Genomic DNA, 24,586 nt, shown 5'->3' on the forward strand with positions numbered 1-24,586 from the left:
TGTAATCTCAGCTGCTCGGGAAGCTGAGGCTGGATAATTGCTTGAACCCAGGAGGCGGAGGCTGCCGTTAGCTGAGATCGCGCCATTGCACTTCAGCCTGGGCAACAAGATCGAAACTCCAACTCAAAAAAAAAAAAAAAAAAAAAGGCCGTGCGCGGTGGCTCATGCCTATAATCCCAGCACTTTTGGGAGGCCGAGGTGGGCGGATCACCTGAGGTCGGAAGTTCGACACCAGCCTGACCAACATGGAGAAACCCCATCTCTACTACTACAAAATTAGCCAGACATGGTGGCATATGCCTGTAATCCCAGCTACTCGGGAGGCTGAGGCAGGAGAATCGCTTGAACCTGGGAGGCGAAGGTTGTGGTGAGCTGAGATCGTGCCCCTGCATTCCAATCTGGGCGACAAGAGTGAAACTCCATCTCAAAAAAAAAAAAAAGAAAGAAAGAAAGAAAGAAAGAAAGAAAATATCTACAATCAGTGGAGCATTCCTATTCGGTTGCTTAATTTTTTTTTTTTAATTTTCAATAGTTTTTGGGGAACAGGTGATTTTTTTGTTACATGGATCAGTTCTTTAGTGGTGATTTCTGAGATTTTGCTGCACCTGTCACCTGAGCAGTATATGCTGTACCCAATGTGTTGTTTTTTATTCCTCACCTCCCTCACCCCTTTCCCCCTGAGTCCCCAAAGCCCATTATCTCATTCTTACGCCTTTTTATACTCATAGCTTAGCTCCTACTTATAAGTGAGGGGGTCGGTACTCTTCATTCAGCCATACATTCAGGAAGACATGTTTATTGGGTTCCTTCTGAGTGCCTGTTAGTCATCTGGAGCAGTATCATGGAGTTAGAAGACAAGTCCTCCGACTCTGTGCCTTCCAGTCTCCACACACCTCAGTGACCTTCACACCACCACTGTCGTCCAAGTCACTGTCTTCTCCAGCCTAAATGTCTGCAGTTGCGTCCTACTAACTGGCCTACTCGCTTCTGCTTTTAGTCCCCTATAGCCTATTCTCATAGCTAGAGGGATAAAAAAAAATCAGATGCCCTTATTGTCTTGCTCAAAGCTTTCAAATGGCTTCTTATCACATTTAGAATATAATTCAGCTCCTCAAATGTTACAAGACCGCACCCCTACCCACCTCTTCATTCTCATCTCCTCTACCTTCATCTTCCCAGCCCTGTTGGCCTTGCTCATTTCTTCCTGAGGGCCTTTGCACTTCCTGTTCCCTCTGCTTGTTTCCCCCCTCGATATCAGTTGGTGCTTACAAGTCTCTCTAAACCAAGCACCCTGTATTAGAATCCATGTGTCTCTCACAGCAGCCACTAAGATCATTTGCAATTAGGAGGTACTCAATAAGACACTTGATGATGTGAATGGATACAAATATAAAGAAAGTAACATATAAAGAAAATGACATCTTGGAAAAATCCCTGCCCAAAATTCTCTGGAACAGGTAACTCAAAAGAGCCAAATCAGCGTATCAAGTCTGATGTGGTTCTCTTGCTGCTCAGAGAGCTGCAAAGATTTTACGCTTGTGCAAGCAGATCCTCTGGAAGAAGTAATTTTCTCTTTGGGAGAGTAGCAGTACACAGGCTCAGCAGTAAATTCACAGTATTTTACAAGATAAAAAGCGAAAATCATATTAAAAGCAGTAATCATACACTAGCGGCACCAATCTCTCGTACGTTAATGGTATGGTGCCATAATTTGACCATAATTTCTCTCTTTCTGTGTCTCTGGCTCTCTCGACTATGAAAATGCTTAGTGGCAGGTCTGCACAGCATGAAGCAAAACAGTGGTAGTAGAGAAAGATACATTTTGATATAGCACAGTCTCTGCTTCCTGTATTTCTTTTACCATTTAAGTAATGGTAGGCTTTGCATTTGTATAAATCATGCAGACAATAGTGTGGGACTATGAAGACGTGGTCCATGATGGCTTGAGTCTGTGGATCACAAACCTTAGATGAAGGTGGAGAGTGTTAGGGAAGGTAGGCACAGTTTCAATCTATTTTCTTCCATTGTTGCTTGTAATAGGTTTTCTGAAATGCTTTCACCTTATGAGCATTCATTCTGCTTATTCTTTTGGAGTTGTTCTGCATTACTCAAAAATCATCTCTGATTGTCTTCCACATGTTTTTCCTTTTTAGAGAAAAACCTCACCAGGTGCTTGGGAGGCTGAGATGGGAAGGTTGCTTGAGCCTAGGAGTTCGAGACCAGCCTGGGCAACATAGCGAGATCCCCCATCTGAAAAAAAGAAAACAAACAAACAAAAAAACCACACACAAATTTAAAAATGGGGGAAAAAACCCCTCACACACAAACCTAAATGCAATATATGTTGATTTTAGATGATTTGGAAATATACAGAACAAACAAAAAACAGTTACCCATAATTCCACCACCTAGAAAAAAGTCTTAATAATTCCTATATTTCTGTCAGAATATGTTAACATTTTAACTTTTTATGATTATAAAAGCAATACATCTTGATTGTAGAAATTTTGGAAAATGGAGAAACTGTAAAGAAGTAGGAGGAACAGCTCATAATGTAGAATAACTTTTTGATTATCAGTATTTCACTACAACAAACATGGAAATCAAACAAGAGCATCAGGCTGACTGGTTGAAAGATCCCAAGTAAAAAAATAAAACAAAAACATTCCTGTAGGTCTGAACTGAGCGACCTTTGAGACTCTCAGCATTGGCTGTATTTTCCTTTTCTGGAAATGCCGGGCTGGGAGCATTTCCAGAAATACTCCTGGGCTGGGAGAATGACCTGGGCTGGGAGGATGGCCATGGAGAGGCTGGGCTGGAAGTATAGCCATGGGCTAGAGAGCCTGGGCTCAGAGCCTGACCTGGGCTGGGAGGGATGGCCATGGGCTGGGGAGGTGGGGCTGGGCTGGGAGGATGGCCATGGAGAGGCTGGGATGGGAGGATGGCCATGGGCTAGAGAGGCTGGGCTGGGAAGATGGCCTGGGCTGGAGAGGCTGGGCTGGGAGGCTGGTCACGGGCTGGAGAGGCTAGGCTGGGAGGATGGCCTGGGCTGGGAGGATGGCCATGGAAAGGCTGGGCTGGGAGGCTGGCCATGGGCTGGAGAGGCTGGGCTGGGAGGATGGTCTAGGCTGGGAGGATGGCCACGGAGAGGCTGGGTTGGGAGGATGGCCTGGGCTGGGAGGATGGCCATGGAGAGGCTCAGAACTCACCACAAGAGGTGGGAGAGAGGATGAAAGCTGGGAGCTGAGTGTGTGTCAGTGTGTGCGGAGGGGCTGGGGAAGGAGAGTGAGCATGCTTGCACAAGCATTCAGGGTGGAGAAGGCCAAGGAGAGAAAAAGGGAGTGAGCAGGCAGGTGGAGGCTACAAAAGTGGCCCTGTGCAGGGTGCTGGGTACTGCTGAGAGGCTGTCCTCTAGGGGTGCCTTGCAGGAACTGAGAGCCTAAGTCTGTCTTGAGGACCGCTGGGTGCAGAGTACACTTCTCTGTGACCTGGCAGGACTATCTGGGTCATAAATCACAGATTGTTTGCACCAACTAGGACCCTATCTACTCAAGTAGACCAAGACAAAGGGAAAGTGACTCCAGTAGGATGGGAGGTGGGAGTGGGGTTTGGCTGGGAGGGTCCAATGCTGCTGCATTGAGTGACAGGTGGCTCCTGCTCTCTAGTCACTTTATGAGAACATGGTCCTGTACAAAGTCCACTCTACAGGGAGCTCATTGGACATCAGGGTTCCATTCCAGCTCTAATGCTGGCCACCCTTAAGTTTGTTATTCTGTTTACTTTTTTTTTGAGACGGAGTTTCGCTCTTGTTGCCCAGGCTGGAGTACAATGGCATGATCTCGGCTCACCACAACCTCTGCCTCCTGGGTTCAAGCGATTCTCCTGCCTCAGCCTCCCAAGTAGCTGGGACTACAGGCATGCACCACCATGTCCGGCTAATTTTGTATTTTTAGTAGAGATGGGGTTTCTCCATGTTGGTCAGGCTGGTCTCGAACTCCTGACCTCAGGTGATCTGCCCGCCTTGGCCTCTCAAAGTGCTGGGATTACAGGCGTGAGCCACCCCGCCAGGCTACTTTTTTTTTTTTTTTCTTTTAAATCAACACCCATCCTGCCTACAGTGGGGAGAATTCTCATGAGAGTAAAATGAGATGGTAAATAGTATTCTGTGGCTGGATTCCAAGTACCCTTCAGGTCTCTGTTAGGATAGCACTCCCTCCAGGAGACCTCCTCAGACCCACAGTCTGGGTTAGGGGCCCACACTATGAGCTTCCATAGTAATTGATCCCTGGCAGATTGATTGTCGGTCAGTTTACCTCTCTGGCTAAGCTAATGATCAGGACTGGTTGGTCCCTGTATCCTATCCCAGCACGGTTCCCGGCACCATGAGCAGTTCAATAAACCTTGGTTGGCTGAATAAGTGTCGCTGTTAAGTCACTGCAGAATATAATGCAATAGTTACTGATTTGCTTTTTATATAACAAAATCAAAAATTGAGAGGCAAAGAACAGAAGTAAAATCCAGAAGACTCAGCTGCTTGAGGCATGTTCCCACCCTGGACTTGCCAACTTTCACTGTAAAACTGCAACATATTAAGTATTCATCAGCCACGGACTTCGTGCCCATGGAATTTAATCTGCTACTTCCTCCCAGGCCAACACCTTGAGGCCAGAGGCAACAGAAAGAGGATTGAGTGAAGCAGGAAGCCTGCAAAGCCCTGGATTCCAATCCAGCTCTAGCTGTGAGGCGCTGGGCACGGGTCACTGCTCTGCGGCTCTGCTTGCTTGTCTGCAAGGTGAGTCAATGCGGCTGCCTCGAACGCTCTTTGATTTTTATTTACCTGAAACACAAAAACTTGTGAAGCCAGCAATACAGGCTTAGGCAGTCACCCTAAGAGCTGGCTAGGGTTAGGCAGCAAACAATCTTTTGGCTACAATGTCTAGCAGGTACAAATACATTAAACCAAACATGTAAAATGGCATAATTTGTGCTGGATGCATGACTAAGTCTGCATGGGTCAGTGTGTGGGCACAAGACTAAATCAAGGCAAAGAGCCACCCCAATAGCTCACGGAGCTGGTTAAGCACCTGTGTCATCATTATGGTAAAACAGAATCAGAAAAAGTGTATATGTGTGGTGGGGGAAGGCTGGTAGGGGAAAACCATTTATTGAATCATAGGTAAATTTTTGTTTGCCGGCTGGGCGCGGTGGCTCACGTCTGTAATCCTAGCACTTTGGAAGGCCGAGGAGGGTGCATCACTCAAGTCCAGGAGTTCAAGACCAGCCTGGCCAATATGGAGAAACCCTGTCTCTACTAAAAATATAAAAATTAGCCGGGTGTGGTGGCGCACGCTTATAGTCCCAGCTACTTGGAAGGCTGAGGCATGAGAATCGTTTGAAGCTGGGAGGCAGAGGTTGCAGTGAGCTGAGATCATGCCACTGCACTCCAGCCTGCGTGATAGAGCAAGACTTGGTCAAAAAAAATTAAAAAAAAAAAAGTTTTTTGTTTGCTACTTTTGTAAAATTTCGTAGTGTATGATATATTTTCCATTGCAATGTATTTGTAGCACAATTGACTGACTATTGCCACCATCTCCTACTCTCTCTCAATGGTTCCTAGCTCAAGCACATTCTCTCTTAAAATTGTAAAATTATACCTAAGCACCTTATATTACGTTGTTGCTGAGCCCTTGGCCTTATATTATATTATATTATTTTATTTTTTTGAGATGGAGTCTAACTCTGTCACCCAGGCTGGAGTGCAGTGGCACAGTCTCATCTCACTGCAACCTCTGCCTCCTGGATTCAAGCAGTTCTCCTGCCTCAGCCTCCCAAGTAGCTAGGACCACAGGCACATGCCACCACGCTCAGCTAATTTTTGTATTTTCTATAGAGACGGGGTTTCACCATGTTGGCCAGGCAGGTCTTGAACTCCTGACCTCAAGTGATTTGCCTGCCTCAGCCTCCAAAAATGCTGGGATTACAGGCGTGAGCTACTGAGCTTGGCCAATTTTAAATGAACCTAATGAACTACCTAATATGTTTAACTATTACACAGATATAGTATTTAATATGTACCTAGTGTGTATTAAAAACATATAATGGCAAATATTTCCAATTTTGTTACAGCATTAATGACACTCCATTCTAAAATTAGTGTGCTTATTGAATTGTATAAGAAATATTTTCAGAAAAAAATCAATTATTTAATATTTAAAGGGGTGAAAACAATTTTTTTTTTTCTGATATTTTTTTGGGCCAGGCGTGGTGGGTCATGCCTGTAATCCCAGCACTTTGGAAGGCAGAGGTGGGTGGATCACATGAGGTCAGGAGTTCGAGATCAATATGGCAAAACCCCGTCTCTACTAAAAATACAAAATTAGCCAGGTGTGGTGGTGGGTGCCTGTAATCCCAGCTACTTGGAGGCTGAGGCAGGAGAATCTCTTGAAGCCGAGAGGCAGAGGTTGCAGTGAGCTGGGATCATGCCACTGCACTCCAGCCTGGGCAAAAAGAGTGAAACTCCATCTCAAGAAAAAAAAAAAAAAAGATATTTTTTATGAACACTTTTTGCTCATAGTAGTTGTAAGATGAACTTGTTGGCTATTCTTGGTAAAGTTGTTATTCCACACCTCCTCTGTGTATTTATTTAGTAGCTAAAAGTATCATCCTCAATCGAGTGGAGTATGTTTCAGATGAAGGCAGCTCTGGTGGTTAATCCAATAATCAAAAGGATGGTTGGCTTTTCCCTCTGCACATTCCTTAAAAATCAGTGTATATTTTGAGATGAGAGTGAGCTATCATGTGTAGAAACTCTCCATTATTACTCTACACACTTTTGAAGCACAGATGTTCCAAATCAAGAAAGAAATGTGTTGTAGGCTAATAATTTCATTAATGCATAAAAGAAAAAAAAAAGCCTATTTCATTAGAACAGTGTTTAACATTATACAGAAATAAGCTTTGTCCTTTGTTTGCTGAGAACAATAGCACAATCCTCTGTGTAAAGATGATTTATCTCTTGCTAAACCACCCTAACTGTTTATGATGGCAAAAAGACAGGTATCATTAACCTTAGGTGTTGACAATTTAGAATTCATGGGAATGAGTTAGAAAAACGATAGACGGGTCCCACCCCTGAGTTTGTGGAGAGCAGATGAATCCCTGTGAACCATCACCACTCATGCCTCAAGTTACCAGAAAAGAGTTCCCCTTGAATTTTCAGAGAGGGGATTTGGTTTTATGTCCCCTACATCTGAAGTTGAAGTGAAAATTGTTTTGAGGAAGAATGGATCTATATTCCGATCGAAGTATTTTCCAAGGCCCTAGAATCAAGTTTATTTGTAAATCCATAATTTACTGAACCGTTTTACCTTCCTTGTAAGTGACTCATGTATAAATTAGTGATGGATTCCTGATTAATTTATTTTTGCTGCTGTTCTTAGATTTTAAAAGCTTGCATTCCTCAAGATCACCCTCTTCATAAATACCTTCAATAAATTTCAGCACAGGATGATGGCTCAAGCCCTTTTATCCTTTGCAGAATGATATAATCGGGCATTCTAAAGCAAATAAGAATTCAGTGACCCCAAAAATGTATCAGATTAAAACCTACCAATAAAAAATGAAGTGTTACCAGAGAAAATACTCTGCAGCTGTTCTTTGCTTTAGGTACACATAATAACAACATGAGTGTGGGGTATGGTCTGGTTTCAGTGTGGCATGCATTAATTCACATTTTAAAATCTTTTACATATGCTTATCTTCTTATGAGCATAGTGCAGTACTACATTAGATCTACTTAAAATCCATTGAGAGTATTGATTTTTTTCTTGAGAAAAATCAACACAGTGAGATGGTCTCTCTCCTCGTATAAATCCCATTAGAGAAAACCAGAATTGTGTTGACGTAAAGGAGAATGTTTCCTAATGTACATGACATATCACTGTGGTTCACAAGACTCAACTCTCTTTCAAATCTAATTAACTGATTCTGTTAAGCTTATATTTTCTAGCCCCTGTTCGCATGGTTATCACACCTCTGTCAACCCAAACTCCCCTATTTAGGAACTAGAAGTGACTAAGAAACTGACTCATGAAAATATAACTATCTTAAAGATATTTTACCAACATGGTAATATTAAATCAAATAATTACATGAACTGTTGGAATTTCATTTGGGCAATTTTTTAAAAGATAATTTTTAATTGCTAGGAGACTGGAGTTTAAGAGTGGATGATTTAACTGAAATGTTTTAGTAAGACTGGGTAGATAAATCAAACACCCTGAATTCCCTTAATAGCAGTTATCATTCTGACATCTTCTTATTTTAAAGAAATTGCTGAAAATTTGACAAAACTAATGTGCATGGCTATAATTGAACTTGACAATATCTATATGGGGGAAGAAGTGAAATCACTATATTTAGAAACGAATGCTACCATCCCACCCCAACTACATATTCAGGTTAAATGCGTGCACATCCTGGTAGCTGGAACATCTGTTTCTAGCTTGTTGTTCCTCTTGGCTGCTTTTCAATTGGATTTCCTCGAGCAGGTCCCAGGCTTGTCACTGCAGCCAGGGTCTGTTAACCATCACCACTGGTTCTACATTAAGTAGGAGGTTCAGGGCTAAGCTAATAACTCGCCTGCCTTTCTGACTGATCACAGTGATGTTCACCGTGGCCACTTATCATGCGGGCTCCTTTGGGAGGGTGCTCTTCTTTGTCTGTACCTCTGGGTGGAATTGGTTTTGTTTCCCCTGGTTCCTGGAGTTACGTGTGAAAGACAAGGCTCATTGTCACTTCCATGGAGCGGCTGTGTAATGCTTTGCCCATGCATCCGCTGCACTCAAACATGAAACTCGCTCTGCCCTTTCTGCAGGACCTCTAAATACGATATGTGGTGATTCTCTTCTTCCTCCACTCTGAAAAACAAAAAAGAAACTATCACTGTATGTAGTTTACAGGAAACTAGGTTAGAATGAAACAGAGCCCTTTAGTGTTCTGAATCATGGTTATGATTTGGCATAAAATCACAAGTGGGAAATGTTTGATGCTTATGGCATAGCATCGTATGTGTGGTCCACATCCAAGGGGTGAGGTGGGGGTAGGGTTGGAAGAAAAGAGGCAATTGCAAAGATGCTTAGACAATTTTCTAAAGGCCTTTAGACAGTTCAGTGGCTTCCACTTTATAAATGTTCCAGGCTGACTGTAGAAAAGGGGATGTCCAAATTCAAGGGCACACAAAAAGCATTTAGAAAGTTTGCTAACTGACAAGGGGGACATAGTGAATTTGCTTCCCATTTCTACTTTCTAGGTGGCTTCTGAAACAGCAAAGAAAGTTGGGTTTCATCTGGGACCTGATATCCTGGGGTTGACACCATCCTGTTGTGACTCCCACAGCTGATAAGCTTTGATAGAAATTGGCGGCTCCATCTGTCAAACTCTGCCATGACTTTTTTTTTTTCTTTTTTTGGAGACAGAGTCTCACTCCGTTGCCCAGGCTGGAGTGCAGTGGCGCAATCTCGGCTAACTACAATCTCCATCTCTCAGGTTCAGGCAATTCTCCTGCCTCAGCCTCCTGAGTAGCTGGGACTACAGGCGTGTGCCACCACGCCCAGCTAATTTTTGTATTTTCAGTAGAGACGGAGTTTCACAATGTTGGCCAGAATGGTTTCGATCTCTTGACCTTGTGATCCGCCCGCCTCAGCCTCCCAAAGTGCTGGGATTAAAGGCGTGAGCCACCGGCACCTGGCCAAACCCTACCCTGGCTTTAAACCTGAAAAGTATTGCTTTCCCTAGGTTAAGGATTTGTAGGAAATTCTCTCGCCAAACCCTGCCCTGGTCCCTTGTATGGATCTATTGCAAGGTGAAAAATAGATATTGGATGAGTAATCACAAGAAGTAACAGCTCTGGTGTGATCAGGTATGGCACTGAAGCATGAGAATAAGATCAGGATGCAGTGATATTCTGATACAGGTGGGTGTTCCTCTTTTTGGGAGTGGGGGTAGTGGAGAGGGAGATGAATGTCATCCAGGTTTCTGACTACTGAAGTCATCAGTAAAGCCAGCATTGCTCTTACTAAATGTGACGAGAACAGATCTTTTGTTTTGATTTTATCTATCTCCTTTGCTTACCAGTTTTATAAGCACTTCTGGAAAAGCATCCAACTTTTTGCAATTGTAGTTGTTAAAATCTGCTCATTCGCTTGAATTTTTAAAGCACAGAATTTCATTGTTAGAGTGGTTTGAGCTTTAGAGAGAAAATAAATTTATGACAGAGAATCAGGGAAAAATTCTAGCGTTTTGGGGGCAAGACTGTGATTTCCTTTTTGATCTTGCAGGCAAGAAAAAAAAAAGCAGCAACTGCTGATATTGGTGATTATGCAGAAGATGCTGGGTAATATTTACTGAGCACTTACCAGGAAGCTTGCCTGGTTCCATGTGCTTTACCTGCATTAACTTCCCTCAGTTCTCCCAAGAATCCCACGAGATCTCTGTTGCCTTTATAGGAACCAAGCTAAAACGTTCATTAGCACAGCAAGTTTCTACTTCTCTTGTTTAAAGAAAATCTGAAAAACACCTGGATCCTTCCCTCCCATCAGCCCCCACTTCATCCATCCTCTTATGAACTGAGGGAATCTTTTATCATAGGCAAGTATAGGGTAAACCTGAGAAAAACCTTGAAGAAAGATTATGTAAGTTGAAAATCACCTAAAACTGCAGTTTTAGTCCTCCGCTTTGCAGAAGAAATGAAAATATCTGGAGGAGGGAGAACAGCAGCAGAGAGAGACTGTAGGAAAGGAAAAACAAATGGCCGATAAATGTGGTCTTGAAATGAACAAGTGCATGACAATTAAGATGATCCTTTTTATGATGCCTGATGATGTCACCCTATCATTCTCTTTATTACAGTGACTTTCCACTTTCATTTTGGGACAGATGCAATTTTACATAATACCAGTGAAAGAGTTACCCTAAGAACAATAATATGTAAACATCATGTCTAAATTCAGACTATCTCCATACACTGCAGGGAAAGCAGAAGAGTGAAGAAAATGCATATTCTAAGCTAGCAGTATTAATTCAAACTCTTTATCTTTAAAAATATTTTGTTTTTAATTATTTTATAAACTACATATATGGGGATAGGTACAGTGGCTCATGCCTGTAATCCCAGCACTTTGGGAGGCTGAGATGTTTGGATCACTTGAGCCCAGGAGTTTGAGACTAGCCTGAGCAACATGGTGAAAACCCATCTCTACAAAAAATACAAAAAATTAACTGGGCATGGTGGTGTACGACTGACTGTAGCCTCAGCTGCCCGGGAGGCTGAGGTGGGATATCAGAGCCCAGTTGGTTGAGGCTGCAGTGAGCCATGATTGTGCCACTGTACTCCAGGCTGGGTAACAGAGTGAGAGCCTGTCTCAAAAAAAAAAAAACAAAAACAAAAAAACAAAAAAACCCAACTTCATATATGATCTCATTGATAATAATAGCAACTACTCAAACTTTCTTTTTATTGTCATCTTATTTTAGAACTTTGTTTTACTTTTACATAGTTCTCCTCAAGCACCAGATTCAATGTCCTGCCCTACTTTTTCTTTCTCTTTAGTGCTATATCTTTTTTTTTTTTTTTTTTTTTTTTTTTTTTTGCGACAGGCTCTCGCTCTGTCACCCAGGCAGGAGTGCAGTGGTGTGATCACAACTTACTGCAACTTACATCTCCTGGGCTCAAGTGATCTTCCTACCTCAGCTTCCCAAGTATCTGGGACTACAGGCCCATGCCACCACACCTGGTTAATGTTTGTATTTTTTATGGAGATGGGGTTTCACCATGTTGTCAAACCTGGCCCGAACTCCTGGGCTCAAGCAATCCACCCTCCTCAGCCTCCCAAAGTGTTGGGATTACAGGCATGAGCCACCTCACTTGGCCCTAGTGTTATATCTGTTTGAATTTGAATTAATATGGTTAGCTTAGAATATGCATTTGCTATGGTCTTAAATATGATTCAAAGACAAGATTAAAAAAATTTTTTAGGTCAGCGTGGTGGCTCATGCCTGTAACCCCAACACTTTGAGAGGCTGAGGCGGGTGAATTACCTGAGGTCAGGAGTTTGAGACCAGCCTGGCCAACATGGTGAAACCCCCATCTCTACTAAAAATACAAAAAATTAGCTGGGCATGGTGGCGGGTGCCTGTAATCCCAGCTACTTGGGAGGCTGAGGCAGGAGAATTGCTTGAACCCAGGAGATGGAGGTTGCAGTGAGCCAAGATCGTGCCACGACACTCCAGCCTGGGCAACAAGAGTGAAACTCCGTCTCAAAAAAAATTTTTTTTTAATTGACACATAATAGTCATGCATATTTATGGAGTACATAGGGAGGCGATTATACATGATGTATAGTGATCAAATCAGGATAATTAGCATATCCAGCATCTCAAACATTCATCATCTGTTTGTATTGGGAACACTTAATATCCTCCTTCTAGATATTTGAATTCTATATATTATTATTAACTATAGTCATTCTACAGTGCTAGAGAACACTAGAACTTATTCCTCCTATCTAGCTGTAATTTTGTATCCTTTAACAAATCTCTTTCTATACTGCCCTTCTCCCGCCCCTTCCCAGCCTCTAGTAGCCTCTCTTCTACTTTTTACTTCAGTGAGATCAACTTTTTTTTTTAAGCTTCCATATATGAGTGAGAATATGTGGTGCTTAACTTTCTGTTCCTAGCTTATTTCACTTTCAAAAACAAGATTTTTAATGTCTACATAATATTCTATCTAGCAGATGGTCCAGAGTTACTCCATAGCTGGATTTTGAGAATATCTCCAATGTCTTACTGGCAAATATGTTTGTATATACAAATGTTTTAAAAGCTAGAATAACTATGTTATAGTCCCAGAATTGCTAAGTTTAAATGGTGTGCATAGCTGGAAAAATCTGACATTCTTTAATTTTCAATAAGAAATAAGAAAGAAAGCTTTCTCGCCTGGTTTTAAGTTAGCAGAGGAGTTAAAAACTTCTACTAGAATGAAGTTGCTTATCTGACCCATGTTTTATTAATATATGGAGTGATTCCTAGCTTAGAAACACTAAGGTGATAACTATGAAGAAAATTTAAAGTGAAAAAAGCACCATTTTATATCCTCTGTTCAATGCAAACACACTTTCCAGAATAAAAAAAAAATTCTGACTTATCTTTATGTATCTATAAATTTGGCTTGTGAATGTGTATATCCTAGGGAAGATGGAAAAACAAAGAGGGTGTATTAATAGGTCTGTAATGATATAAAATTTATTCTGGGGGTGAGGCAAAACTTAATGGTTCATAAATAGCAAATTCATTATATTTTTAATACTCAAGTTATATTAACACCATATAACATCTTTATGGTACCATTAGAACCATTTAAATCCTTGACTCAACCTGAAAAACAAACATTTCCAAATCTTGGCCATGAAATGATTAGTCAAATAAAATGTTTTAATAAATATTATTGGATTAGAACATGGTTGGTTGGGTCATAAACTGTCTTATAAATGTTTTATGTCATCGGTTACACTGCATTTTTAAATGTTAACAAATTAATTTATTTTAAAGGCCGCATCAAGGTGAAAACACCTTGTTTCCACTGGAGCATTAGGCAGCAGGACAATACATCATGGAGCCATTTTTCATTCAGTCATACCACTGGCAGAACAGATGTTAAGACATAAAAGGTGGTATGGTTTGTTAAATATTCATTTATAATTTGCATTCATTATTAAATTATGTGTTGGGCTAATCTTTAATCTTAAAAATACAGTGTCATGAAGCTCTCAGAATACATGACAAATATTTTATAATTTAGTGTTACTTTAAGTGTTGACTAGAATGTACACAAATGTTTGTCAGTAATGATCCTTAATTATTCCAAGGAGATTTGATCTGCATTGGTATTGAGTTTAATAATTCATTCAAGCCTTCAGATCACTAAAAGAAATATCAGTTTTGGGATACCATCTCTTCTGTGACTAATGATGATTCAGCTACTTGCTTCTCATGGCCACACTGTCATTCATTGCCTAAAACCATTTTAACACGGAGTGGTGACTTTGAGGATCTTATTTTTTAGTGGTCTCAAGTGATTATCACAATAAACTTCACTTTTGGTTTAGAAGCTCGAGAGTAAAAATTCTCTAAGATTCAGTTCTTTGAATAGACTATCCTAGAATACAGTAAATTCTGGGCTTGAGAATTTCCTATGCTCGAATAGTCAAGTATTTGATTATGCTCCATAGCTGTGATATTCAATTTGCATTTGGTAAGTTGAAAAAAGTACAGCCATCATGAGAAAGCTGGATGTGGCAGAGTGGTGATTTGTATTATAGTAGCCTGGTAGCTGCCCAATGAACCATGTAAAAACAGTTCATTAAAATGTTTATGTGCTTGGCTGGTTAATGCAAAGAAAGCTTTATTGCAGCCTTATAAAACCTTGGTAACTTCAGGTTGGAGTCAGATCAATGCATTGTAATAACTCATGCATATGCTTCATCTCTCCTGGAGTGGAGAAAAGAACCAAGAAACTTCCTTTTCTTCCTTGTTTCTATCACCACATATTTTCAGATTTTAAAAACGAATCCAAACTTTCTTCCTTTTGGCTCTTCTTAAACCAATTAAAATAGTCCAAGTTCATTTATAGGCAATTTGTAACACTTCATAAAACCATGAAGTATTGTTTATAATAAAATCTAATCAACAAACATGTGATTACTGCATTTTTACTGAACATCAAAAACTAACCAGTATTAAACCAGAAAGCAGACATGCTAATATTTTTCAACTAGTGTCTCCCATTTTCTTAGGTAGTTTTGGGGATGCATAGACCTATTTTAAGCCCAGGAGGGTATGAGTAGGAGACTATACCTATGTGAGACTTTTAGACATTGACATTTTAATAAATAGTTAACAGTTGGGTCTACAAATAGAAATGATATTTTTAAAATGTTCCCTTAAACAAAATATACCCATTTTAAATAAAAAATTGATCTATATGGGTATTTACCTCCACAAGAGATACACAATTAGATCTTTAGATGGGAAGTAGTATTTCCGATTCATATATACAAAGACTTCCAATAAATAATGACTTATTCATCAGTCTAGTATGTTGAACACTGCCTCAGGAACAAGCACAAGAAGAAAACATGCTTTCAGGAGCAAAGCCAAAAAGTGCTAAGATCATACAATAGTAGAATATTAATAAAGATATGGCAATATGTTTTCTCGCCTTCCCTTGCTATGTACACCACTATTTATTTTAACATGTGAACACACGGAGGAAGAGACCATAGACTACAACATTGTTACCATCAAAATGCACCAATTAAAATAGATGCTCCTTGCACACAGCAGACTGCCTCAAAATATTCTTAATGTTCTATGTATCAGCCAAGTCATGGCATTTGAAAATTGTCTTAATGGGCTTGTGAACATCAAAATCCCACCTTCCCCGCCTCCTGTAAGGTTGAAGAGTGGATGGCTCCTCCGAACTGACATTTGGAGATGTTTTTTTTTTTTTCCCTAATTCCTCAGACTGCCCAATCTAAAAGGGAAGTTCTTTTTTTGGAATTTGGTACTACATCATGTAAAGATGAATTTGACTCTAACACACTGTCTGTGGAATATTGTATTATAAAAAGTAGTCGTACTAAATTGAAAACAGTACCTAGCATAATGCCTTAGATATGATAGACACTAATTAAATATTTGAGTGGCTGAATGAATGTGGAGGGAGTGGTATTTTAACATTTGCTTTGAGATCCAGTGGCTGGGTCCTCTTATCTCAGAGTATGAGGTTGCAGGGAAGGAAAGGAAAGGAAGAATCCATGAAGTAAAATAAAAGAAGCCAAATATTTACCTGCTTTGGAGTGCTAACCTTCGTAGCCCTCAGATGTATGTAGAACACCATTTAAAATATTTGTTAGCACAGCTGGACATTAATCCTTCTTCTCTGTGTGGATTGTTAAAGAATATTTGGGGTTGTTGAGTTGGGTCTGAAGCTGTACCAGTTCAAGATCGCTTAATTGAGAATCTTTTCTTATCATTTTAGATTGCACACCCCATCAACTTTTATACAGGATTAGGAGGATGGAAGCCATGGTGTGGCCTCTGATTCGTGATTATGGGTGGAGAATTGGTGTGCACTGACCCAATCTCACACCAGCACTGCAGACATCAGTGGCCATACTTAGACTTGGATGATTGTTTTGGCTTCTGATGAGACCCAAAGCAAGTCAAGAATCTACTTATTTTTATTTTTTACTTTTTATTTATTTCTGAGATGTGGTCTACCTATTTGCCCAGGCTGGTCTCAAACTCCTCGCCTCAAGTAATCTCCACCATCTGCCTGCAAAGTACTGAGGTTACAGGTGTGAGCCACCGTGGCTGGTCTAAGAATCTATTTTTAACAAATTTGTTTGACTAAAATCTGTATGTGTATGTGACTGTGGCTATGTGAGTACATGGGAGAGGGGATGGTATAAGATGAGGAGGAAGAAGGACCTAGATTTCAACATCTCTATACCTATGATCATGGCTCTCCAATTTCTAGGAAGGAAAAAGAGATCTCTGATAAGTTTAATTAAGCTTCCTCATCTCTGCAAGCTTCAAAAAAGCTGAGTCGGGTGGAGAAAGGAGGGCTGGCTAACCATGTGGGTCTCCTCAAGTCCCCTCAGATTTAATTGCGAGCATAAATGGCCCCCAGTCCTGGAGCATATCAACTTGATATGTATAATTGATAGCCAAACATTTTTTACAGGCTGTTAAATGGTAAGGCCACAATGAAATGTATATAATGTTGATTAAAGTGATTTTTGTACAAAAGGGTCAGAGACATTAACAAGTTAAAAGAAAATGTGAGCTCTGTTCTTATTCCTCTAACCTTTGTTCGGGTTTTCCCATAATTGACACCACATGTTTACTATGTCTATTTTCGTCAAATTTAAGGCTGTTAGTATTCAATGTATTTAGAAGTGCTCTTGAGATTAAGGCAGTCACAGAGTGCTCAGAAAGGTAGATTTCAGATATTATCATAGCACATGGTAAAGAGAAAGATTTAAATAAACCCCTCCAGCTTGCCTTGTGTTAAATTGTCTGGCTCCTAAAGTAAAGGTAACTCTGAAAAGGATTAAAATGGACATCTAAATGATAATTACTGGGTAATTTTGTTTTGGTTATAATTTGTGGTGTTATTTTTATAACTGACATGAGACATAATATATTTTTCAGGGTTCTGCAATAGCCAAGCAACAAATGGAAGCTGTCAGAAAGTATTTGTAGGAACAGTTATGGAAGAAAGCTGCGAGGTTGTTGAAACGCTACACAGACTACATTTTTTTAGCCTATGCATGAGTAGAATACTTTCCTAAAAATGTAATTGACTGTGGACGTGTGGCATACAGCAAGCCCTCTGCCTAGGCTTTTGAAATCCTCTTATTTTCACTGATGCAAAACCGGCATGGTGTCTTTCAAGGATCTTTTCAACTCACCCTGTGTCATCACACGCACATTACTGAGCATTTGATGCTGTCTTACCTCCTGTTCTCTAGACCCGTCCCTCTTCCTCTTTCTTCCTGTCTTTTCTGTTCTGTCTGTGCTCTGGATCGCTCTGTGGCACCAAGGACACTGCAGGGGCTTTAGCTCCTGGTCCTTAACTGGCGGCGCTCAAATCTACTGAGTTTACTGACCTCTGCCCAAGCCATGAACTGAGACCGACGAATAGACCACCCAAACTCCCAGCAACCAGCACATGGCAGTTGTGCAGGGCCTTTTCCATGCGGCATAATTTCGTGGAATTTCCCTCTCTCCTCATCTGGCTCTGATTATTTGCTGATTTGTAATTTTGGTTATTCGTGTGCAAGTCTTATCTCCTTTGCCAGACTGTATGCTCCTGAGCAACATGCACTATGCTTGATGCATTTTGTGCATCTTCTCTCCTTCCTGGGCTTGGCATGGTGCTCAGCACAACGTGGAAATTCCGTAGATACATTGTGAGTGAATTCATGACACTGAAGCTAGGAACACAGAATATCCTAAAGATAATCCAGGTATCAATGCCAGAGATTGGTCACATCCTGGCTAAATCTGTAGCTATTTAAACTAAGTTTCCAGTTTCTTATTTCCATAGCTATGAAATCAAGAGGATATATATTTTAAAGTTTCCACAATATCTTGTTTTCAGAGATTTGAAATCAAGATGTTATATCTTCTTCCATTGAGTAGGAAATAGCTCTCACGCCCTGCTGTGGCAGTACAAGGCTGAAGGAATTATAATGATCCTTGAACTCAAGTCTCCTGATAACACATTTTATTAACTGGTAGGAGACTAGAATAAGACTTGTGGGTGAAACTAGTATGTCTCAAGCAATTCTAATTTCCAGGCACAGAAACTGTACTTTGTAGCAGCAGAATTTTATTTGAGAAGTGACTTTACTAGGGGAAGTCCTACCAATTGTTTAATTTCTTTTTCACCCTAAATGATAGGAAAAGGGGAAATCATATAGCCTCAAATACTCAAAGATATTTAACTTTATAAACAGGAAGCACACAAGGGTTGCATTTTGTTTGCTTAATGGCAATTTTTGGGAAATACACAAGAAACCAAACAACTATGTTTATGAACGTTTTAAACTTTTCCAATCTTTCTTGATTCTTTCTTTCTCACTACATAGAGATTTAAAATAATAAAATCAGTTATTGCAATGATTAAAATGGTTTGAAAAAACCAGTACTTTTCCACTTATTTTGCTTTCCAGAAAAAGAACTCATGTGTTCCAAATTATATTTTTCCTCAATTTCTGTTCAGTCCTTCATATTACATTTTAATTGGGATAAAATTTTTTTTTTCAATTCACAAGCTCATCAATTCAGAGGAGATACTTCTAATATAACAGCAAACATTCAAGAAAACTGAAGTTGGAAACATGTTTGTGTCTTTTTTCCATGACTAACCCATGTCTATTCTCTATGAAATTGATGTCAGAAAGGTATTATATATTTTCAGTAGGAAATAGAAGGCTGCCCTCTACTATCCTTGTCAGGACGTCGTATCCCTTTAATCATACTTTTCATTTCAGTACATTGAAATTTCCGTTACCAAGGACAACATCATAAATAAAAGTGTTTGTGAAATTTTACCTGCAGCTTCCTAACTTTGTGCATTAAGCATGAGACTAGCAGAGAGGTGGTCAAATGTGAAAATTTATAATCATTTATTACGTACGGCTGAAGCAAGAAGGGAATAAAAGCGTGAAGGCATACATCTATAAACGGAAGCCGAAAACCTTAAATGAAAAGTAAAGTGAATTTCTGTGTCTTGTCATAAAGTAATGAGAAGCTAGAGCTTTTATTCATAGCAACCCAAGATGCATTTACTCTCAATCTAGCTTCAGCAGTAAACACTTCCCTGATGTATTGCTTTGGACTTACAAAGAAATATTTGTGCTCTACATAATAGTATAGTTAGGAGAATTACTGCATGGTTGAGAAGATTCTATAAAGGTTTATAGCTGGTGGTGTTACTGTAATTTAATCACAATGTAGCTAATGTAGTACTTTAATATCACAGGTTACTTTTTTATTTACCATTTATTAGTAACTGACAGAGTCAATCATCTCTACATCATAAACAAATCATGGAGGGATTCTATAGGAACCCTAAAAATCCGGGATAGATGTACTATGGCTGTTTTACACTACCACATTCCCTGTAATGAGCTAACCATCAAATTATTATTTAGATCTGTGAAATGTAAGGCAGGCTCCTTGTTCTCAGTCCATTGGCCAAAGAAAACTCGAGGACATTTTATGTCAGGAATACAATTAGCACCGCATGTCATTTATGCTCAGAAATAACTCATTGATCCAATTCTAGCAAAATCTAGAAGCATTTTCTGAAAAATGTTAAGGTATTTAGCTAAAATTTTTCTAACTGTTCTGTAATCTATTCATGAACATTACCATAATGTTAAGCTTAAACCAATGCTTTGTCATTAGGATTTTTAAATGAAAAGTATGTTTTTATACTTGAAAATAAAATACAAATGCTTTTGTCATTTCTGTTTACATATATTGCTCTCTTGATAGATTATAGACAGAAAGATAGATAGACATATAATTAGTTGTTACATAAACCATGTCACATTAATATGGTTGATGCCAGAAATATTAAGCAAGACTAGTAAGGAATGCTGCTAATGTCTGGAAACTGTGACACTGTGAAAAGTAGGACTGACGACACGTCTAAGCCTAAATCTAGGTTTGGGTTTTCTGACCTTGGACAAGTCTCCTGACCTCCATGAATCTCAGTAGTTCCATCTGTAAAACAGGAATACTGGTATTTGTCCTACTGATCCCACTAGACTGTTGTGAGAATCCAATAAGATATTGTATGAGAAAACATCCTGCAAACTGAAGAGGTACACAAAGCATCAATATTTTGGACATAAAAGGCTATAAATAAATGTAGAATTGAGTGTTCAAAGCAGGTACTTTTTTTTTTTTTCCAGAGTCTCGCTCTGTCGCCCAGGCTGGAGTACAATGGCACGATCCTGGCTCAATGCAACCTTCACCTCCTAGGTTCAAGTGATTCTCCTGCCTCAGCCTCCCAAGTAGCTGGGATTACAGGCATGTGCCACCATGGCTGGCTAATTTTTGCATTTTTAGTAGAGACGGGGTTTCACCATGTTGGTAAGGCTGGTCTTGAACTCCTGACCTCAGGTGATCCACCCACCTCGGCCTCCCAAAGTGTTGAGATTGCAGGTGTGAGCCACTGCACCTGGCCCAAAGCAGGTACTTTTAATATAATATGTGAATAGTTTTTATTACAAAAAGGGTAGAAAGCCATGTGAAAAAAAAGTTCTATATCTTACCTAATATGTACTGTGCACCTACTATGTACCAGGCACTGACAGAACCTATTGCACTAAGAATAGTTGATGAAAGTCTCCAAAAGGACAATGAATTGAAACTAGGTTCAATGTTAGTAGATAACCAAGTCCCAATAATCTCTTCTAGAGCCTTTACACTTGCTACTATAGGCCACTCTCTTTCAGCGTGATTGGATTGTCTAAATTTTTTAATTATTGGGAATTTACACACCCTTAAATTCTCCGTAGGCCTTCAACTTGCCTAGGGCTAGGCCCACGTGAAGTAGTTGGGCTATAACTTAGTGATAGTGGCTGATCTCTAGTTTGGTAGGTGGTACTTCTGGAAATAAAAATAGCTCTGCTCAGAAGCACAACTTTAGATTAACAACTCAAAGAAAGAGAGACAGTTTTCAGGTAACTGAAGTGACTGTTCAGTTGAGAACAGAACTGTCAACATAGGCATGGGCTTTATTGATTTTTTTCATGGATGTTATTTAGTTCCTTGTGCATGGAATATCCTCCTCTTTGTTTGTCAAAGTCTTGCTATTTCTTCAAGGTCCAGTTGAAAGGTTATTTCCTCCATAAAATCTTCCTGTCTGCCCCTTCTATTCCATCACCTGATCTCTCACTTATAAGTCTAAAATTTTGCTCTATATTAGTTATTTCCATGTCATTATTTATTATACTTTAATTTTTTCAAGGCAATGACAAGTGGACTTCATCTTTGAGCTCCTTTTGGCTTTTGGTTTCATGTCTTAAACAAGAAGCCACCCAAATTGTTGTTGAATTTAATTACCGCCACTTTTTAAAAATTGTCTGACATAGGTATGTATAAAACTATTAGGACTTTCTTGGTGTTGGTTACTTTAAAAATAAGAGCTAAAGCTAGCTGTTTTAGGCACTATAAAATAGTGGTGTATTGGGTTTGTTTTTCTTTTATGAAATTAATTTTAGGCCGGGCACGGTGGCTCATGCCTGTAATCTCACAACTTTGGGAGGCCGAGGAGGGTGGATTACCTGAGGTCAGGAGTTTGAGACCAGTCTGACCAACATGGTGGAACCCTATCTCTGCTAAAAATACAAAAATTAGCCGGGTGTGTTGGCAGGCGCCTGTAATCCCACCTACTCGGGAGGCTGAGGCAGGAAAATCGCTTGAACCTGGGAGGCAGAAGTTGCAGTGAGCCAGGATCATGCCATTGCACTCCAGCCTGGATGACGGAGCAAGACTCCATCTCAAAAAAAGAAAAGAAAAGAAATTAATTTTAAAGATCACCAAATTTTATACTTCAAATGCAGCCTACTGTTATTCTGTTTTTCTCCTTTTTGGTAAATTCTGAGTGTACTATCTACTCTTCATATTGTACATTTTACCAACATTCTTTAGTAAAAAGCAGCAGTAAGGCAAGGTACAGTGGCTCATACCTGTAATCCCAGCACTTTGAGAGGTCAAGGCAGGACGATTGCTTGAGCCCAGGAGTTCAAGACCCACCTGGGCATAATGGTGAGACCCTGTCTCTACAAATTTTTGTTAAAAAATTAGCTGGGTGTGGTGGCATGCACCTGTAGTCCCAGCTGCTTTGGAGGCTGAGGCAGGAGGATCGCTTGATCCCATTAGGTCTAGGCTGCAGTGAGCCATGTTCATGGCACTGCATTCCAGCCTGGGCAACAGAGAGACCCTATTTCCAAAAAAACCAAAACCAAAACCCAAAACATCAGTTCTGGCCAGGCGTGGTGGCTCATGCCTGTAATCCCAGCACTTTGGGAGGCCAAGGCGGGCAGATCATTTGGGGTCAGGAGTTTGAGACCAGCCTGGCCAACATGGCGAAACCCCTTCTCTATTAAAAATACAAAAAATCAGCTGGGCACGGTGGCTCGTGCCTATAGTCCCAGCCACTTGGAAGAGTGAGACATGAGAATTGCTTGAACCAGGGAGGCAAGGTTGCAGTGAGCCAAGATTGCGCGACTGCACTCCAGCCTGGGCCATAGAGTGAGACTCTGTCTCAAACAAATGAACAAACAAACAAACAAAAAAACCCCACCAGTTCTGCCTCAAACGGTCCTCCTATGTTTGCAGTACTGTGCTGAGTACAGAAAGGGATTCAAGGGAAGTAGAAGATGAAATAACTTCCTGGGGCCTCAGCTGTCTTAGAATTAGCACAGGTCTCAGTGGTCAGCTCTCTGTTGAGACAAAACATTGTGAAGGTCCTTGCTAGGTGTAGATACCACATGATTTCTATCTGATGAAATATTAAAGAAAAAAAAACTAAGGACATGACTGTGACTAATATGTGTTGAATATTTTGCTTAAGGTTGAGAAATAGGCAGACAATGAGAATAGAAGGAGAACCCACCTGGTCCCACATTTCCAGCCTCACTGTGGGTGAAGGCATGTTATCTCCTTTCTAGAATATTGAACATTTTATATTAGAAGCAAGAGAGTACAGAACTATAGCAAAATAGGACTGATAAAATATGCCCAAATCCTTTCTGAGTTTATTTTCTAACCATTTTCTAATATATTTATATTCCTATTACTAGAAGATATAGAAGTAAACTTAAATATTTGTGTTAGTGATAACAATCACAATTTAGTAAAAACAAAAACAAAAATCCCAACCGTTTGGGAAGTTCTGTGTAATTTAAAAATAATGAGCAGAAATTTATTGGCTCATAGTTCTGGAGGCTAGAAAGTCCAGGGTCAAGGTGCTGGCAGGTTTGGTGTGTGCTGCGGACCTGGCTTCCACTTCTAAGATGGCGTCTTGAATGCTGCATCCTACGGGGGCGCGGGGGAAGAACACTGTTCCTCACATGACAGATGAGTGGAAGAGTAAAGAGAGGGCGAGGGAAGGGAGGGGAGTAAACTCACGCTTTCATAAGGAGCCCACTCCTGATATAACAAACCCACTCCCGCGATAACGGCGTTAATTTTTTCATGAGGCAGAGCCCTCATGACCTAGCCACCTCTTGTTAGACTCCGCCTCCAAACACTGATGCATTGGGGATTAAGTTTCCCACATACGAACTTCGGAGGACACATTCAAACGATAGCAGTGAGCCTTTTTACATCAGCTTTAATACCGACTGGATGTATGAACCAAAGCATACCCCTAGATCCAGCTGAGTATTTTCACACCTATACAAATAAAATATAACATTTTCATTGATTCCTAATGTATTTCATGTGAAATGTCTGACTGTACCTTTAAAATTCAAAACGAAGATAGGCCAGTCACAGGGGTTCAGGCCTGTAATTCCAGTACTTTGGGAGACTGAGGTGAGCTCAGGAGTTTGAGAGCATCTCGGGCAACAAGGCGAAACCCCACCTCTACAAAAATATACAAAAATTAGCCAGGTGTGGTGGTGTGTGCCTGTAGTCCCAGCTGCTTGAGAGGCTGAGGTAGGAGAATCAATTGAGCCTGGGAAGTCGAAGCTGCAGTGAGCCGTGATCACATCACTGCACTCCAGCTGGGACAATAGAGTGAGACTCTGTCTCAAAAAAAAAAAAGAATAAATAAAATTTCAACAAATAATGATTAAGACAATTTAGTTTAGTTTAATAAAATTGTTGAAAGTCTACTTTTTGCCAGGTTATTTATTAGATGTATTATGTGCATTGCACACACGTGCACCTGTGTGTGCATGTGTGCCTGTATGTATGTACATGCGTGCATGTC

The 24,586-nt window shown here is 40.3% G+C and overlaps 1 long non-coding RNA gene across 2 annotated transcripts in view; it reads right to left on the reverse strand.

The window, feature by feature from the left end:
* Positions 1-4,454: 4,454 nt before the first annotated feature.
* Positions 4,455-24,586, reverse strand: part of LOC107969674 (uncharacterized) — a 66,388-nt gene continuing 46,256 nt past the window's right edge. Inside the window, exons 2-3 of one of the 2 annotated variants that reach the window (XR_001711643.4) lie at positions 8,727-8,918; positions 4,455-4,837 (exon numbers count right to left, since the gene is read on the reverse strand). This is a non-coding gene — a long non-coding RNA (uncharacterized LOC107969674). Of the gene's footprint in view, positions 4,838-8,175; positions 8,919-24,586 lie in introns of those variants that run through there. The other variant, XR_010151310.1, reaches the window with a different exon arrangement.

This window comes from Pan troglodytes, chromosome 1, assembly GCF_028858775.2.
Source record: "Pan troglodytes isolate AG18354 chromosome 1, NHGRI_mPanTro3-v2.0_pri, whole genome shotgun sequence".
NCBI classification, from domain to species: Eukaryota; Metazoa; Chordata; class Mammalia; order Primates; family Hominidae; genus Pan; species Pan troglodytes.